Source organism: Phaenicophaeus curvirostris, chromosome 6 (assembly GCF_032191515.1).
Source record: "Phaenicophaeus curvirostris isolate KB17595 chromosome 6, BPBGC_Pcur_1.0, whole genome shotgun sequence".
NCBI classification, from domain to species: Eukaryota; Metazoa; Chordata; class Aves; order Cuculiformes; family Cuculidae; genus Phaenicophaeus; species Phaenicophaeus curvirostris.
In genome coordinates, this window is record NC_091397.1 from 5,719,074 (window position 1) to 5,736,902 (window position 17,829).

General features: G+C 45.1%; 2 long non-coding RNA genes across 3 annotated transcripts in view; both read left to right on the forward strand.

The window, feature by feature from the left end:
- Positions 1-6,142, forward strand: part of LOC138721812 (uncharacterized) — a 67,643-nt gene extending 61,501 nt beyond the window's left edge. Inside the window, exons 2-3 of the long non-coding RNA XR_011337620.1 lie at positions 5,098-5,163; positions 6,062-6,142. This is a non-coding gene — a long non-coding RNA (uncharacterized lncRNA). The remainder of the gene's footprint in view (positions 1-5,097; positions 5,164-6,061) is intronic.
- Positions 6,137-9,974, forward strand: LOC138721811 (uncharacterized). 2 transcript variants are annotated; one of them, XR_011337618.1, is made up of 4 exons: positions 6,137-6,212; positions 7,017-7,076; positions 7,681-7,731; positions 9,817-9,974. It is a non-coding gene; the product is annotated as an uncharacterized lncRNA (long non-coding RNA). The 2 variants fall into 2 exon arrangements; XR_011337619.1 differs by lacking the exon at positions 7,681-7,731.
- The last annotated feature ends 7,855 nt before the right edge of the window (positions 9,975-17,829 follow it).

Sequence of the window (17,829 nt, forward strand, 5' to 3'; positions counted from 1 at the left end):
AATTCTGTCAAACTCTGGTTTTGCTGATGTGGCGAAGCATGGCCTGACTCAAAGTACCTTGAAAGCAGCAGAAAGGTCTAGCTGAGGCTGGAAAAGCCAGTTATTTGAATTGACTTTTCTCCAGACAGTGGTGTTACAAAATAAACAAAACCAAAGCTAGAAGTGTGTGATGCTGAGGTCTGTGGATGCCAAATCTCTCCCCTGGGATTTGTCCCCTGAAGAAATTCCTGCATATCCAGAAAATGAAATCTCCCTGGAATGGGCCAATATGTTGCTGTGGTGGAAGAATATCCCCCAACTTGCATTTCCTTTCATACCCCTGGAAAAAACCACTAGAAAACTACAAAAAAACCCCAAACCCAAACAAGCAAACAGACAAAAAAACCCTCAAGTATTTATTTGGTGGCACCTACAAGCTTAAAAAGGAATTGAACTGGGTTTTAAGACCTACAATTTTTACCATTTCTTTGAGAACTGCAGCCTTGAGCACTCTGTTTGCTCTCTGCCCTACAAGATGGAGCAATGCAGGGGTTCCTCAATTTTTAGTTTTGTTGTTTTCCTAAGTCAATCATCCTGTAAAGGCAGGGAACAAATCACCACAACTTTGCTGAGATTTTAAAATTTACTCACCTGCACATCCCCTTTTGTGTAGTGGAGAGAAAAGCCTATCCTGTGCCATGACAGCACCACTTTCACTCTCAAGTACCTTCTCCAGATCTTCACCCCATCCCATGAAGCAGTGACAATTCTTTCATATTCACAGCCATGGGACCTTTGTGGTGGTGGGACGTAGTGTGGCTTCAGTAAGTGAATTGCAGCCAGCCACACACTAATGAGAGTCTTCATAGACTGTGGTGATGACTTTTATCCAGCCCATTTTCAGGGACAGAAGCAGGGGTGAAGTGTCAATCTTTCCTCCTGCTCTTTAGCTCTCCAAAGGAAGCACCATCCCTTGCTGACATTAAAGGCGACAGCGAAAGGGCATGAATATAGGCCAGACTTTATATAATTATATAGAGAAGAAAACTGGGATGTCTCTTTGTAGAGGCTGGGAATGTTCCACTGGAAAACTAGGTTAGACTGAAAAAAAGAAAGAGCCTCTGTAACCCAGAAATAGCCAGGAGGTTTAAGTATAATTTTCCAGTCCTGTGTTATTATGGTGCTAATTCAGATCTGAGAAATAAATGTAGGTAAAGGTCTCTCAAGGTCAGGAGGAGAAACAAATCACACCCACAGCTTCTTTTTCATAAAAAATCCCTTGCCTTGATTGAACAGTCTCCATTTACATGGGACTGGCTCCTCTCACTGTGTGTGGGTTACTATTTCTGTTTAAGTGATTAATATAGTAATAAATTAATTAATTGAGAAATAAGGCAAATTTTTCAGTTGCCTGGAGCACATCCTTTTACCTGGAAGGTAAGTTTCAGGACCAAGTAGAATCTGGAGGTGCTTCACATGTCCCAGGAGCTGAGATGGAGGCAGTGATTCTATGAGCACAGAGTTGGGAGGAGGGACTCGTGGGTACTGCACAGCCAGCAAGGAGCTGTGATTTCAGTTTGCGTCCCTGCAGAATTCCCTTAGACAGCAAATGACGGCACAGCTAAGGCCAAGCCAACCACCTCAGAGAGCCCCGAGCAAGTTCAATACAATGTTTGTTGCTCTTTCAAGTCACAATTCTTTTTTATTCATATGAGGCTAATGAAGATTATCTCCCTTCGTGGACCACCACCATGCAAGATGCTGCACAAGAAGAAAGCGCCTGTGCCTAACAGGAAACAACCTCAAAACCACATCAGCACTTATCCACAAAACCCAGCTTTTTGCTGGAAGCAAAGTGACTGGAGCCACCACCGTCTCTGCCCTGTCATGGGAGTGGATCGCTGCTGAGAAATGTCAGCAATGCAAGGAAGGAGGAAGAAGTCAGCACAACTGTTTTTCTGGGAAAGCAAGACATTTCCCTTCCACATTTGAAACATGAATATTTAAACAAGTGCTAGGGAGTTGGGCAAAATAAAATGAGCTGTGCTTGCTCACACCCAAAGTCTTGTTGCTTTGGCATCTTCTAAGCCTCCTCTTAATGTGAGCTCCTAAACAGAGCGTGTACCTGTGGGAAAGGATTACCAGCAACTGGTCTTGTTTCAGATTGATGCCCAGTTGCTACCTCAGGGCGGTGCTTGTGTATCTGGTGGCAGTTTCATCATACAGCCACCCTGAAACCCAGAATCTGGTGTTCAAACATGAGACAAGGAGTGAAATTCATGGCTTTAAAGCCAGAGCTCAGAGCAGGAAAGCGCAATGCTAAACCTGGCTGAAACAGTGTGACTAATTGTATTTTGGGGCCAATCCGATCTTCATTTTCTGTTTTCTTAAGAGTCAGATTTTCTTTAAGACTTGAATTGTTTCTATCTTAATTTCCTCAGGACATGGATCCTGTGCAATCATCATTGTGATGAGAGAGTTCAGCCCTTGCTTGTTACAACTGTTCACCTCTAAATGCATCAAGATGAAATATCTTTGGCAAACTTGAGCAAGGCTCAGGCTAGATACAGGTGGGTAAGAAGTTATATTCCTAGATGCCAACAAAATCTCAGTTTTTGAAGAAAAGACCCTCAAACTTCAGATCTCACAGCAGGATTTTCACTCTGCCATGTACACTTCAGGTCTTTAAAGGTCAAAAATGACTTAAAGGCCAACCAAGATTTGCCCTGGCTGCTACAGAACACATTGGGTGGCGCTAAGTGAGATGTGAAATGAAATGAAGTCACAAATACCAGTGAGGTCAGCTGTCACAGTGGGACAGCAGGCAAAAATCACCAATCTTGGAGATAATCCTTATGTTTTGATCTCCTGCATCACTCCATGCTGGGATGGGAGATGAGGGTGTTGCATGAGCAGTTTAGTGAACAGATTTGATGAGCTGGAAGAAGGTGAACATCTTTGGCTTAAGCTAACAGAGAAGACCTTGAAACCATGGCTATTTTATCATCTGGGAGCAATACAGCTGCAACCTCAGGCCAGCAGCCTTTGTGAATTTTGGGCCCTAAAGAAAGTGGGAGATAAAAGTTGCCTTTGATCTTATTGGGCTGGGGTTTTATTGCAAAGATCTTCTTTGTTCATAATTTACTGCAATTGCAGGTTGGAGAAGGGTTGGGGGTAGATGGGAATTGGGGGAAATGGAGCTACACATCTTGTGGGTCATTTTGAAAGCTGCATCTCTGAGCCAATACGAATGTCTGTTAGGTCACATGAGGGTGGGACTATTACTCCTGCCCTCCCTTCTCCTTTACAAAATATATCCATGCCTGAAATTGCTCAGTATCAGGGACCTGTCCAGAAACCTTTCCTTATCTCTTGACTAATCATGCCTAGATGAGGCCAAGCTGGAGCTTGCTTCATCTCACAAAGGACTAAACAAACATTCTGGCTCCCAGTGATGCAAACTCCAAGTTGATTTTTCCAGTTACTCAACTTCTCTCTCCCTACATATAATGTGCTGAACTTTGAAATAAATGCCTCTCTCAGCAATTTCAGCAATTTATGTCAAGAAAATCTGGATGCATCAAAGTGAGAGGTAATGTTTTCTGACACAGCACAGGAATAAAGCTGCAGGAGTACATGTAGCTCCCAAGCCACTGTCTCAGCTCTGCCGCTGACAGGGTCTATGGCCAAGGGCAAGGTGTTATAGTTGAACTGCCTGTTCCTCAGTTTCCCCACTGCTGAAAAAGGGAAAGCAAAGGAAGTAGAACAATAATATGCATTATACCTGTAGAACCAATGGAAGCTGCCTTATGAAGAAAAGGAAACGTGGACTCTGCTGTCTCAGCAAAGAGGAAGTTTCATTCTCAATTTGTGCTAAGAAATGCAGCATGTAAAGAGGTGTTGCTGATTATTCCTAAGAATCAGCAACATACATTGCATTCAAAGAGCCTTTTCCATATGCTATTTCTGTTCTCTTGGCTGCTTCCCAACATGGGTCATTACCTCCTGCCTCTTTCAATTGCTCCGCTGCTTCTTTCCTATACAGCCTCCCCCTTCCCCACCCAAAATGCCTGTGCAGAGTTGCAAGAAGCATGGAGGGCTCAATCCTCAATGAGACTGAGTGCCCCAGTGAGAGCTGAGGGCATTCAGATATTCATGAGAGCAGCACCTAGCTTGAAGAATCAGACCCAAAGCTCCTATTTTTATGCAAACAGCCTTGCTAATGAGAGACAGCTCTCCTTCCAAACCCCTTGATGAGAATCCCAGAAGCCTAGAGGGTCTGAAATCCAGAGCATCCTTGTGATTTATCTAAAAAAGAGGGAAATTCAGGAAATTAGCAGTGCTTTGAGGTTGCCTTTTTTCAGCCTACAAAGGCTGGAGTTGATGAGCAGATCTTTTAGGGCAGTATAACCTGGCTTTGACTTTTTACAGCAGGAAACAAAACTGCTCAGCTTTGGCCATGACATTCCCAACTGCAAAAGCGACGTGTTTGTCTTACTGCTGCTCACTATCTGAATATACCTCGAGAACTGCGGGGCTCCTACCCTCTCTGTCCACTGAGCATCACCTTGGAGAGGCTTACCCTGGGCTGGGAAGCTGCCACCAACACGAGCCTGGGTCTCCACCACCCATGCCCTCAAGCAAGAAAGGTTCAGCCTGAATTTGAGACACCCCTGTTGGAAACCCCAGACTTTGATGAGGTCCTGGAAAAGGAATTAATTATGTTCGCACATTTCCACAGCACCTTATGAGGTCCTCTTTAAGGCAACCTGCCTTTTAACCCTTTTATCTTCACAAGAACTATTTCTTTCCTGATTTACAGATAGAGAGACTGAAGCGTAGAAGAGCTAAATAAATACCTTCAGTGCATTCACACAGATGGTCTGTGGCAGAGAACAGACCTCACACAGCCCTCACCAAGTCTTTGGTTACTGTCCAGAGGAGAAAATTGTTGTTCTGGAAGGAAAAGTAGAGTGACCTTTGGCTTCCCATACACTTTGTCATGTTATTTGTGTAACATCTTCCACATGAGTGAGGCGTCTTTTGGTCCTTGGCCCAAGGCAAGGCTCTTGTGGTGTCCTCCAGCCTGAGGCGGTTTGTTTTCTCCTTTTGTTTCAGAGCCAGGAGGAAAATGCTCATATGGAGGTTTGCTCCCTGGATCCAGCTCTAACTGAGACATCTCTTGTGAGTACTGCCGGGAGAGTGGCATTCATGCCTTTGGCTTCTGGAGCTCAGCTGCAAGGCGGAGGCACTGATCAGAGCTGAAGTGACCTCAACCAACCCGAGCCAGCAATTCCACAGCCTCATCCAGCATCTGCAGATGCATGGACACGTTCCCTCACAACCTAGATACCTCCATCTCAGCTTCTCTAAAAGGTTTTTTTCTCCTCTGCCTGCTCCTGTAACCATCAAAGGAAATTTTGAGCCTTCGTCCTAACTCACAGAAGCATTTTTCTGAAGTGCTGCACTGAGCATGAAAATAGTACATAAAATCAAATGTTTAGTTAGCAGTGCAATGGAAGAGGAAGGTTTGGGCAGGTTTATTCTTTCCCTCTGCTTTTCCTGGATACTCTCAGGTTTTGACTGGATTTTGTCCATATGTAGACCAAAGTTTCCCCATTCCCTCTCTCCCTTTGAATTCACCTTAAGTAAACAGGCATGTATGTGATGTATATTAAGGCTTAGACCATATAGCAGTATTTGTGGCATGCAGTGACTTGCTACTGAGGACAGTTTACTTATCGTGACATTGATAAGTATGCTTTTTATATATATATGTAATAAATATATCATATATAGCATTATATACATAATATATATATAAAACATATAACATTATATATATAGCATTATATATAACATTTCACAGAATATATAATGTTTCACAGAAAGTATCATTGGGCACTGGAACAGGCTGCCCAGGGAGGTGGTTGAGTCACCATCCCTGGAAATGTTTAAGGGACAGGTGGATGAGGTGCTAAGGGACATGGTTTACTGATTGATGGGAATGGTTGGACTCGATGATCCAGTGGGTCCTTTCCAACCTAGTGATTCTATGATTCTATGATATAAATGTGTTTAGATATATGAAGTATAAGCACACCTCCTGTTGTGGTGCCATCCAGCGTGAAGTGGGCAAACACAGAAGGCAGGCTCCTCTCCTTCCTGGGGTTGGAGGTGATGCGGCCAGTGACCTCCCTCTGGATCTCAGCTTCCCTTAGATCAATGGAGAGGTATGGAGAGACACCTTGGGCTGGTGGTTTATCCACTTTTTGACATGGGAGGAATTTCCCTGCAAATGCACCTGTACAGTCATTTTGCAAATGGGGAAGTACTGTGCCTGGCTGGCAAATCACCTGGGTTGTAGTTAGCAGGAGACTTCAGGAAAGACACCAACAAAACCTCTCCCCTTCCCAAAAATCCTTTAGTAAAGAATCCTGGAGCTATATATGATTTAAAATCACACTGAAGCTTGCTGGTGGATGCCAGGTTTCAAGTCTGACTATGAGTCAGCCCAGGATTATCATCAGTCCAGAATTTGTTTGGGCCCCAAGGTTAAAGTAACTTCTTCTCCACGAGAGAAGTTTTGGTTTCCCTCACCAAAGGGAATTTGCTGAGGATTTTTTTCCTGAGGGTATTTCCCTAGAGCCAGCTGATGGGTCTGCTTTCCTTGCTTGGTATGGCTTCCTACTACTGCCCAGAACCTGCCCTGCAGCCTCCAGCACGCTAACAACCCTGTGTGCTCTTGTGGGCCCAGGCAAAAGCTGTTCATAGGGAGTCCTGACTGCAGATGACCTTCTGGTTCAGCTGGTTGCACTGCTGTAGCCTGCTGGTGTAACTTCTGCCTTGAGGTCAAAGCATCTGGGATCCCCTTAGCACTGTTGTGTTCTCCATTTCCCCTGTGACAGGGAGAATCAGTGCTGGAACAGAGCTGTGGGTCGCCTAAGGAAGGATTAAAACACAAGGGAAGGAAGGAGAATATTTGGTAAGCAGCACATGTATGGGTTTGGATGACTCATTCCTACCCCCTGTTGCAGGAAAGGAGTCCTTGCCACTGTTCACCAGCCCACAGGGATGTATCTGGCCTCATCCTGGGGGTAAGCATGGGTTTGACCAAATTAACTTGAAATTGCAGCATATATTCAACCCCCAAGCAAAGAGTTTCAGGCAGCCATGGGCTTCTGCTCCCCTTCTAGTTGCTCCCTGGAGATGGTGAGGGACCAGGCGTGTGTCTAGATCCATCATGGGGAGTGTGCAAAGTGCTGACACAATCCAGCAGGAGATGAGCACCACACCACTCCTACCCAGCAGCCTCACCCGTGAGATACATGCCAGGACTCCTGTGAAACACCCAGGAGCTAGCAGGGCATGATGGGCTTCACTTTGTCCTGCTACTTTGACCTGCAGGAAGGATGTGTCCCAGCTGCCTGACACCTTAATGCACCTCGTTGTGGTGAAGTGCAGTGGGAACACCTGGGCTGAAGCTGACTGGAAAGGGCAGCAGGAGGCTTTGGAGTGACTTCCTTGGATCAGGCCTTGGGGAGAAGTTGCTTGTTTGAGATCTGGGGAATGGTGTCAGTGCAAGAAGCAGAGTCAGGCATTGGTGCTTGCTTAGTTAACTGTGGCCTAAAGAGGGTTTCTAGAGCACTGGGACACCCAAAGGGACACATCCTCAGCTGATGTAGCTTTCTCAAAATCTAGGCTCAAGCTGCTGAGCTGCTTCTCCTCCACTGAGTTTCAGACCTTCCACAGGTAATAACAACCCCTGAGCAAACATACTCTTCTCTCCTTGTCCGCAACACTGGTTTGGGGCTCCCCAAACCCCACAACATAAATTAATCCTGATAGAGATAGTCTTCAGAGGCGAAGTGCAGCTGTACACCTGAAGTGACTTGCAGCTGTGAGTACTTGGATGAGCCCCATTCGAAACAGAGAGGGTCTACTTGTAAAGACAAAACCCGACCTGTAGTAGCAACACAGAACAGGAATTTCTCCAGAGGTCAGGAGGAGCTGGCTGTTGCATTTTTACCTCTTCATCTGTCAGTACCATATACTTGGCAGGATTGTTAATAAAGAATCTGAGTTGTTTTAGCATAGAGCTGGAAAGAAATGGTGATTTCCCCCAAACCACTCCCATCACAGCTGCAGAGAAAGCTCCTGATCCCCCAGATGAGGCCTGGCTTGTCATCACCGTAAGCTCTGGATGCAGGTGTCCCTGGCTGGCAGTGCCCACTCTAAGCTGCCTCAGCTTTCTGAGCAGGGAGCAGACAGCCCCGTCCCACAGCCAGCAGGATGGAGAATGGACCTGGAGGATGAATGCAGGAGTTCGCGTGGCTCTCTTTTAAATGAGATGTCACATCAGCATCACACTCTAGGGTTTGCTCAGACCTTAAAACTGGAGCTCTGCCCATTATAAATATGAGAAGGAAAACTCAGGGAGACAAGTGTGCAATGCGGTTCTCTCACACACAACCACATCCACACAGCCTGCCTAATGCTTTCGGAAATGCGGAAAAAGGGAAAGCCTTCTAATGGTGCAACAGAAATAATTCTGGTATCTTTTGCTATTTGGAAGATTCCCTTGAAATTCTAATTCACTTTTTTCCTTTAATTTCCATTCATGGATACAGGGATCTCCCCTGGAACCACTCTAACCCCACCTTTCCTTTGTTATTTTTGGCATTGTATATTTATAGAAAGCTTTAGTGTTCCCCCTGCCTGGGAGTGGATGGAGCTGTACTTAGATAGGAGCCCTAGATGTGACTCCTTAGGTTTTGCTGGCACAGCTGCTGGATGGAGGGAATGGATGAACAGAGGTACCAACGACTCCCATTTGAGATTTCTCTATGGCCCAAATGACTGTCCCTCATTTCTTCTCCATCTGTGCCACTCAGAATGAATAAATGAAAGTAGAAAAGCCAGCTAAAGGGGTTACTCTGAGTTCTGTCTCTGAACGCAGAGCTATTGCCCATTGGTGGCTCATGTTGCTTCTTGCACAGCCTCTGCCTGGCTCCACTGCCACCCAGGGCCAACAGCTTTGGGCTCTGCTCCTCTTATCTGGCAGCGGTTCACATGCAAATCAACAGCTTAATGGCTTTATGGACACTAGATAAATATAGAGCCCAGCTAACAGACTTTTCCATGGCACACAGGCAAAATCATGATGTCCTGTAGCAAAGATGCTCAGCGCACACCACTGCTCTGGACCAGAGCCCTAGACAGAAAGCTCAGTAAGGAAGGGAGGACATTTCAGTAGAAGAATTTCAGTGAATGCTTCCCTTCAGCTTCCTCTATAGAAAGTGGATCTGATTAATCTGAGGCATCCCAGCCACACATGCTGGTCACTTTATAGCAACCACGGAGATTAAATCCAGCTCTTCCTGTGCTGGAAGCGTAGGCACTTTATTATCCAAATGAAACCTGACTTCCTTAAGCAGATACAATATGGGACTTGTGACACACAGAGAGCCATCTGGAGTCCATCCAAGTCATGGCTGATTTTCACACACACAAATACACCAGCTACAAGCCACCAAAACCTTCCCACTATCTGATTTCCACTGTCACCTGCTCACTTCCCTTGACTTCACCACCCGCAGCGGGACTGCTATGAGTCCTGTTATGAACAACATTTACATGAAGACCTGTTGCTCAAACTAAAACAAGACTGTTGGGTTAAAGCACTGGCATCCAATTAGACCCAACAACATTAATCAGCCTGAGTGTGGCAGCATGTTTAGCAAGGCTGTCGCTACCACTTCTTTTTATGAAGTTGTTCAGGTGGAACTTTTCTGAATGTGTCTTTTTAATGTTGATGCATATGTTTCAAAACCACAGCCGATGGTGATGGGGAGATCTTTCAAGCCAGCTGCAAGAGGAACCTGGCCTCAACCAGTGCTGTGCTGAGGCACAGTCTCCCACCTACAGGGCCTGACTCCTGTCCTTCATTGAGAGGCAAAGAAGACCTAGGTCTGCTAAAAAATAAAAGTAAAATAAAGTCCTGCCCTGCAAATCTGCTGCTGATGTCAAGGAGAATTCTGTGTGGCTGCAGATTAAAAGGCAAGTGGGAAGTGCAGGGTTTGCCAGGATCCGACGGAGCACACAAGCACAACAGAAAATGTACCCCATGCACACAAACACATTCTCCTCCTGATCAGGACCTCAAGCCAATGTCAAATCACTTTTATTTGGGCCTTTATTAGCTGGTAGCAAAACCTGCTTAGCTACAGACCAAGGTCCTGGGCTTGGAGATGGCAAAGATGCCACGTCCAGATGTCGAGGCCCCTGAGGCTATAGCCTGCAAGAATGGTCCTGCTCCCTGCAGGGGAAGAGGAGTGGAGCTCTGGGGTAGCAAAGGCTGCAGTGTGGGGTTGTATGCTTGAATCCTACCTGGAGAGTGGCTAGACAACATGCAGGATATGACAGCAGAAGGAAAGTCCCTTGGACACAAGGAGCTAACTCAACACAGCCCACAGCACCAGATCGCTCTAACAAAATGATTCTGATAATTGTTCCTTGCCTCCTCACCCCCTAGTCTTCCAACATGCCAGTGTCATTTGTCCTCTCCACCTGGATCTATCCTACCCTGGATGTGAGCATCACTGTTAGGAGTCCAGCATCCCGGTCACCACTGATGGCTCTGGAAGGAGATAGGTCCCTGTAGACAGCAATTCTCAGTCTTGGACTCAGCCTTCCGCAGAGAGGTTTTATTCCTTGCATTGGCCTACAAGAAAAGCCTGTGGTGACCATACTTAACAGTTGCTTCCCTCAGTTAAATTCTCATATTGCATGGCTAAATCAGGATCCACATGGCATGCAAAGCATATTTTAAGTCATCTCCTAAAACTTGTTTTTGGGAGAGCAAGAAGACCTTAAGAGCAGGCCAATAGCAACAAACTACGTATTTGGCTCCGTGCACTAAGACTTTTCCTCCATGAAGCTTCTCCTCCTTAGAGGAGTTTCAGCCAAGTAAAACTTCATCCCAGATAGTCCTGGGGAGACCAGGAAGTTCTGCAAATACAGTATGTTGTGATTAACAACATATTCATCAATAATAGGTTATATGACCTGACAAGTATTGATTCAGCAGTGCAGCATCACATTTGCTCAATACGTAGGTCACTCAAGCACAGGCACTTCAAACAAGTGTGCAGTGTGTCCTGTCTGAGCTGCAGGTACAGTGTGTCCCTTCCACAAACAGGCTGCTTGGGTCACTCCTCCCACCTCCTCGGTTCACTTTCATCTGAGGTGAGACATCACTTTTGTTACTGTCCTGAGTTAATGATAATTCCATCAACATTTGGGATAGGGGAGTTTTGCATTTTTTTCAAAGTACAAGCATAAGATTGACATGTGTTTTTTCTCCCCCATTTCCATGTCTTCCTCTCCTTTTTTGGCCCAAGTACGTTTTTCATTTGCTCTGGTTGTGGGGGAAACAGGGAAAGGGCTTCAGCAACTGAGGTAAGTGGGCTTGGATGGGACAGAGCCAGACTGAGAAGTTGAAGGATGGGAAAGGTTTTAGACCAGGAGAGTTGAGAGATCTGAATTTTGCAGTGAGAAAGGTGAGAATGGAGAGCAATAAGACAAGACACTATGGGATGTGGGTGCCCCGTTCCTCCATCCTTCCACCTCTTCATCCTTCCACCACTCCACCCCTCTTACCTTCTACTCCTCCACGCCTCCATCTCTCCATCTCTCCACATGCACGCAGAGGAATGATCTCCCCCTGCCCCACGAGGAGCAGTGAGGCATTCGTCTCCCACTATTTTAACCTCCAACAATAGGGCAGTACTAAATACATCCCATGCTGTGGTTTCACTGATGGGTGAAGAGTCTACACGTACATCAATCTCCGCTACTGAGGTAGACTATGAACCAGCCCTCACCTTGGGATTTCTATTAAACCACCATGCTTGTAATGCATGTAGTTTTTCTTTCTTTTTCAATCCCTTCTCTCCAACCACAAGCACCTTTAGGCCAGCTTGTGAGGGAAGAGGAACTCATGTTGACATTTTTTCTTTCTCTTGTGGTTCCTCAGATGATTCATAGAGAATCTGGGACTCGTGCACTTCCCACTTAGGAAAAGCTGAAATAAGACTACAGGGAAATTCTCTGGGTTCCCTCTTGTAAAGTTTTAAACAGATCATCCCATAAATGGAGAGTCCTGAAGCTGTCTACTGTCTAAAGAAAACTAGACACTTCCTTCCATTCAAAGAGGCTGTCAGAAAGCAGCTATGCTTCGTATAGCAATAACAATAATAGAAACACCGATTTTATTCTGGTGCTTTTATGGGCAGCCAGGAAACAGGATGAATTTTTCATGACAAGTTTGGCAAAGAAATGCAGTGTCTTAGGTTTGCTTTTCCACTGGGAAGGAGGGGGGGACATGGTGGAAACAAGTAACTTGATATATTTCAAACCACGCAGACATTGTTTAGCTCATATCTAACCTTCCTGAAGCACTACAGACACCCATAGAAAGGAGAGAGAAACCCAGCATGGGCTGCTACACAGAGAAACCTTGTGTTTCACAGCCTGTTTCACAAGGTTTTCTGTTCAGGGTCTCCAGGGTGTGAGGGATGGGAACAGGTGTTTCTGGAGGTGTTGGGGTCTGGGACTAGTAGAAGTAGTTATTTAGTAGTAGTCAAGTAGTCACCAAAACACCTAAGCCCTTAAAATAATAATAATATTAAAATAATTTTTAAAAAGGGTAGGATAAGGGGTAATGTTCTTAAAATGAAAGAGGGCAGATTTAGACTAGATAGAAGGAAGGCATTTTTCAGTGAACGTGGTGAAACACTGGAACAGATTGCCCAGAGAGGTAGTAGATGTCTCAGCCCTGGAAGCATTTAAGATCAGGTTGGATGGGGCTCTGAGCACCCTGATCTGGTTGAAGATATTGCTGCTTATTGCAGGGGGAGTTGGACTGGATGGTTTTAATGTTTTCTTTCAACCCAAACCATTCTATGATTCTATGACTAGGACCCAGTAGCATCAGGCCATGTTCTGAATGTCTGTTATGTCATGCCTAATCCAAATCTTGAGACAAGACTTACTACCCAAGAGATCAAAAAATCATGACTTCTTCTGATATTTACTTGGTTTAAGCAGTGCAGATGTGAGCTGCTATCAACTTTCTTTAAGGCATTTTATAGTGTCACAGCAAGGCTGAAGGAGAGACCTGCTACAGTTCTGATTTCTGCTGACAGTGAGCAGCTCATTAACATCTTCATTAAACTCACTGTTGGATGGTGATACTAATATGAGTGATTAACAACATTACTGATATTTTAACATTGGAAATTTAAAAATGAGTCATTGGTCGTCTCTCAGATTGCAAGGTTGGCTTGAAGATTAGAAAACCTCTAGGTTAAGGGTTTTAAATTTTTCTTCCCAAATATGAGGGCTAGAAAGCTACTTTTTTAAAAAAAACAAAAGCAATGATTCCAGGATCTGGGCAATGGAATAAAGCCCAAGAGCTGGCAGCCTGAGAGCCTTGAATCCTGCCACAGAAAAGATCAAAACGCTGGATTCCCGTAAAATGTGGTCTTGATCACAGGATGCTCCAGTGGTTTATTTTGTCTTGCGGGCTGTTAGCTGAATGAAAGAGAGTTTCTCATGGATGTGTCCCAGTGCTCTGTGTGTGCTTGGTGTGTGTTTGAGAAGCAGCTCAGTGTTTTTATCTGCTGTGTTTGGCTTGTTGAAAAACAAAGGAAAAACTGCAACACCATGTAAAGCTCAGAAGCAAATGGTAACATTAAAAGGCAAAGACTCGTTTTGGGATAAGGCTGTGGGACTGAGCAGAAATCTGTTACGCATGCTGCTCTAGTCGTAACTTTTTGTAATTCTGCAAGGGATCAGAGAGCAAAACTGTTGACTTTGCTAAGTGTTTTCAGGTCAAGCTTGGGGGGAAAAATCTCTTCCACACACCAGCTTTCTTATGCCAAGAGAAAAAAGAGCAATGTTCCACTCTGTGCAGGGTGAGAGTTCTCCATTCTAGGAGAGGACGCTGCCCTCTAAAGAGACCTTTTGTGTTGAGATGGGGTGGGAGTGGTGGCATAAGCAAGGTAAGAGCTTGGACATAGAGCTACGGGTATGCAGGGTGACACTGAGGTATTGTGGATGGCCACTTCCACAGCTGATAGGAACTGTTTGCATCTGGGATGCAGATTCTGGGTGCTGAGGATACCCTGCTTGGCACCTCAGCCTTGGTACCAGCCAAAGCTGCCGTGCTGAATAACTTGTGCAGAACATGCTGAGTGATAAGGAATAAGAAAATCCAAAGTAGCATTTCAGAAGTGTGCAAAGCCCTGCTCAAAGTACTGCAAAGCCCACTGCCCCTCTGCCTGGCATGGCCTGCATCATCCTTCAAGGCTCCCAGCCTTGAAAACCAAAATGTGCAGCACACTGAAAGAAGAAAATGAGGGGGGGGAAGAAGGAAATATGGCTTACAATCTACCCAACTCAACACCAGTACCAAGGATGAAGGATGCTGGCATCGATTGAGGAGAAAGGAGGGAGGGAGGGAGGGAGGGAAGGATGAGTAGTCTGGATTCATGAGATACAGCCTCTGGATCGTGTCAAGTTTCGATCCATGTAACATATGGGCAGGTAACTAGTTAAAATAGACTGTACTTTCTCTGTGATATGGCCTTGAAACCAACCTGACCATCCTGATTAAACATACACACACTTTAACACACACACACACACATATATATATAAAAATAACTTTATTTAGGAGAATTATTTATATGAGGCTGTAGTATCTCAGGTACACCATAGCAGGATCTGATATCATCCACTTAGGCTTGCATTAGGAATAGCTTGGAGATTGGAGCAAGATTTCAACATTTCCTTCAGAGATCTCCTTGTCCTGAGCTCTGCATAAGCATCACCTGCCAGAAAGCCTCATTATCACTTATATAAGGGAAAAATTGTATTAATCCAGCTTTTGTAGGGAAGGTAAAGGCAGAAGACAATTTGTATTGTTACTGTTGTTCTTCTCTTTGTTGCAAGAGCTTCTGCAAGCACCAGGATCTCCTGTTTCTGTGTGTTTCATAAAAACACATTGAAGAAAGTGTGCCGGCCTTATGTGACCTACCAGAGGCTGCCAAAGGAGCTGAGGCCAGAGCAGGGATTAAGACTTTGGTTCTCAGCTCCCAGTCCTGGATTCTCCTTATTAAATGACACCTCATCATTACAATAATGAGATCATCCCTGTTATTTAATTACATTCTCCCTGTTGCTACAAATCCTCTGTGTAGCAATCTAAGCACTTGCTTTCTAAGGTTAGCAGGAGCGCAGAGATATGTTTCCTGCCTTGCTCTTAAGATGCATATCACTTACATCTGGCCTGACATCAGCTTTTTCCTACTGCAGCCTTGGAAAAACTGAACTCACATGCATGCCCATGCTCTGAGCAGCAAGAATGCCAATACTCACCTCCTCATTCAAAGACTAATTCTGTAAACCTGTGAGATTTCTGAAAGGTTGCTCATACCAGGAAAGTGAAGTGTCTACAAGATCCCGGCTTCTGGGGCTACATCCCATTTGCCTGTTGCAAAGATACGGCTCTTCAGGGTGCCAGTCCAGAAGAATTTCCCTGCTCCAAGGGAGTTCAGATGTGCTGAGACATGACTCTTTGCTCACTTCTCTTCTTTTTTTTCCCACTTTCCTCTATTTTATTAAATCACAGGAGACACTGCCTCCAGGAAGATCTGTTGCTTCTGGTGCTGGTAGTGCTGCAGCAGAGTCTGGTCAGCTTCTCACAAACCATCATTAGCTTCTAACATGCGGGAGAATATACAGGCTCCAAGAAGAGTATTTAGTTACAGGAATCCGGAGAAGATTGTTTGAAGGGCTGCACCACATCACTGCTTTGTTTGGAGACTAGGCTTATGGGTAGCAACAGGAGCACTATAGGAGGACCACATGCTAACCACCAAACACTACAAATTTTCCCCATGAAATGAATCATAGGTTCATAGACTCAAAGAATGGTTTGGGTTGTAAGGGACCTTTAAAGGTCACCTAGTTACGCCCCCTGCAATGAGCAAGGACATCTCCAACTCAATCAGATTGCTCGGAGCCCTGTCTGACATTGCCTTAAATGTTTCCAGTACGAACCCCTGAGGGACACCACTTGTCACAGATTTCCATCTGGACATCGAGCCGTTGACCATTACTCTCTGAATACGACCATCCAACAAGTTCCTTATCCACCCAACAGTCCACCCATCAAATCTATATCTCTCAATTTAGAGAGAAGGATGTTGTGGCAGACCATGTGAAAGGCTTTACAGAAGTCCAGATAGATCACATCTATTGGTTTTCCCGTGTCCACTGATGCGGTTACCCCATCATGGAAAGCCACTGGATTGGTCATACAGGATTTGCCCCTGGCGAAGCCCTGCTGGCTGTCATTAATCACCTCCCTGTTCTCCATGTGCTTTAGCATAGCTTCTAGGAGGATCTGTTCCATGATCTTCCCAGGCACAGAGGTGAGGCTGACAGGTCAGCAATTCCCAGGGTCATTTTTTCTACCCTTTTGAAAAATGGGGACTATGCTACCCTTCTTCCAGTCACCAGGCCAGTAACTCCCCAGGCCAGGACTGTGTACCTGGGCAGACTGGGAGGGACTAGCATACTTTCCAGTAATGAAATAATTAGCAATTAAGTCATTAATTAATATCTCAGTTGGATTTCCACCAGCTCGTGAAACATTTTCCAATGGCTAGGATCAGTAAAGGATCCTCTCTTATTTAAGTCTACAGTAATAATGCTAGCAGAAAAAACTCAGAGGCGATCCCTCCTACATCCCTGAGAGTTGTAAAGACTTCCCGTCAGACAGACAGATGCTGCCTTTCTTCCAGACATCTGGAGAAGGATGCTTTGATGCTGATGGTGGGAAATGTTCTTGGCTTGCTCTGGCTGGATGAGAAACCACTGCTATCTCAGACAGTGATTTTGCCGTGTCTTTCCTTACAACAGCAACTGGGACTGGGAGAAATCACGGACTGGGAGAGAAATGCCTCTCCATAACTGCATCAGTGTGCAAAGGGGGAATATCATACTGTTAGTATCCACAGTATATCTGTGTTTGATCTAATCAAAGCTCTCTTGCTTTCTCTCATCAACATATGGACTTGAGACCTTTGATGGGTTTGAACAGCAGCAGTGACTCTAAACAACCAGCATGCTGGGAAAAAAAAAGGATGTAAAATACCTTGCTTCTCTTCATTATAATGCAACTCCTGCTGCACACAGACAGAGCTGGAAGATGCTGAAGTATGAGCTTTGCTCACCACCAAATCATGTTGTGACCCAGGCATGCAGATCTTAAAGATCCATGGAAGTTTGGTGGGCTGGAGGAGAAGTGACTGAGCACTTATCCTCCAACACCATCACCCATCAGCTGGCAGCATAAGGAGGAATGGCAGAGTCCAAAGAAGAAACATTTCCACTTGGAACTCCACACGTTGTGTGCAGCACAGGGTGCAAAGTTTCTTTGAGGACATTGCTGGGTCAGTGTCCTGGTCTGGGAGCAGCTCAATGACAGAGTGATAAAAACTGATTAAAGTAAATCAGGGTCTTTTTTTTCCCACCTCATGCAGAAAGAAAACAAATTAAAAACATGATGTAGTATTTTATTTTAACCCCACCCCCCGTTTCCCAGAATAGAGGAAAAGGGAAAGTGTATTTTACACACGAGCAAACACAAGGTCTGCTTTCCACCCAAGTAAGGAGTTCTGTCTGTGTGCAAAAATCCCTGTTTTGCTAAGAGATCATCTCCTACTAGTAATCAAAGACAAAAAGTTTGGTGGAAAATTTCCAGCCAGTTCGAGCGCC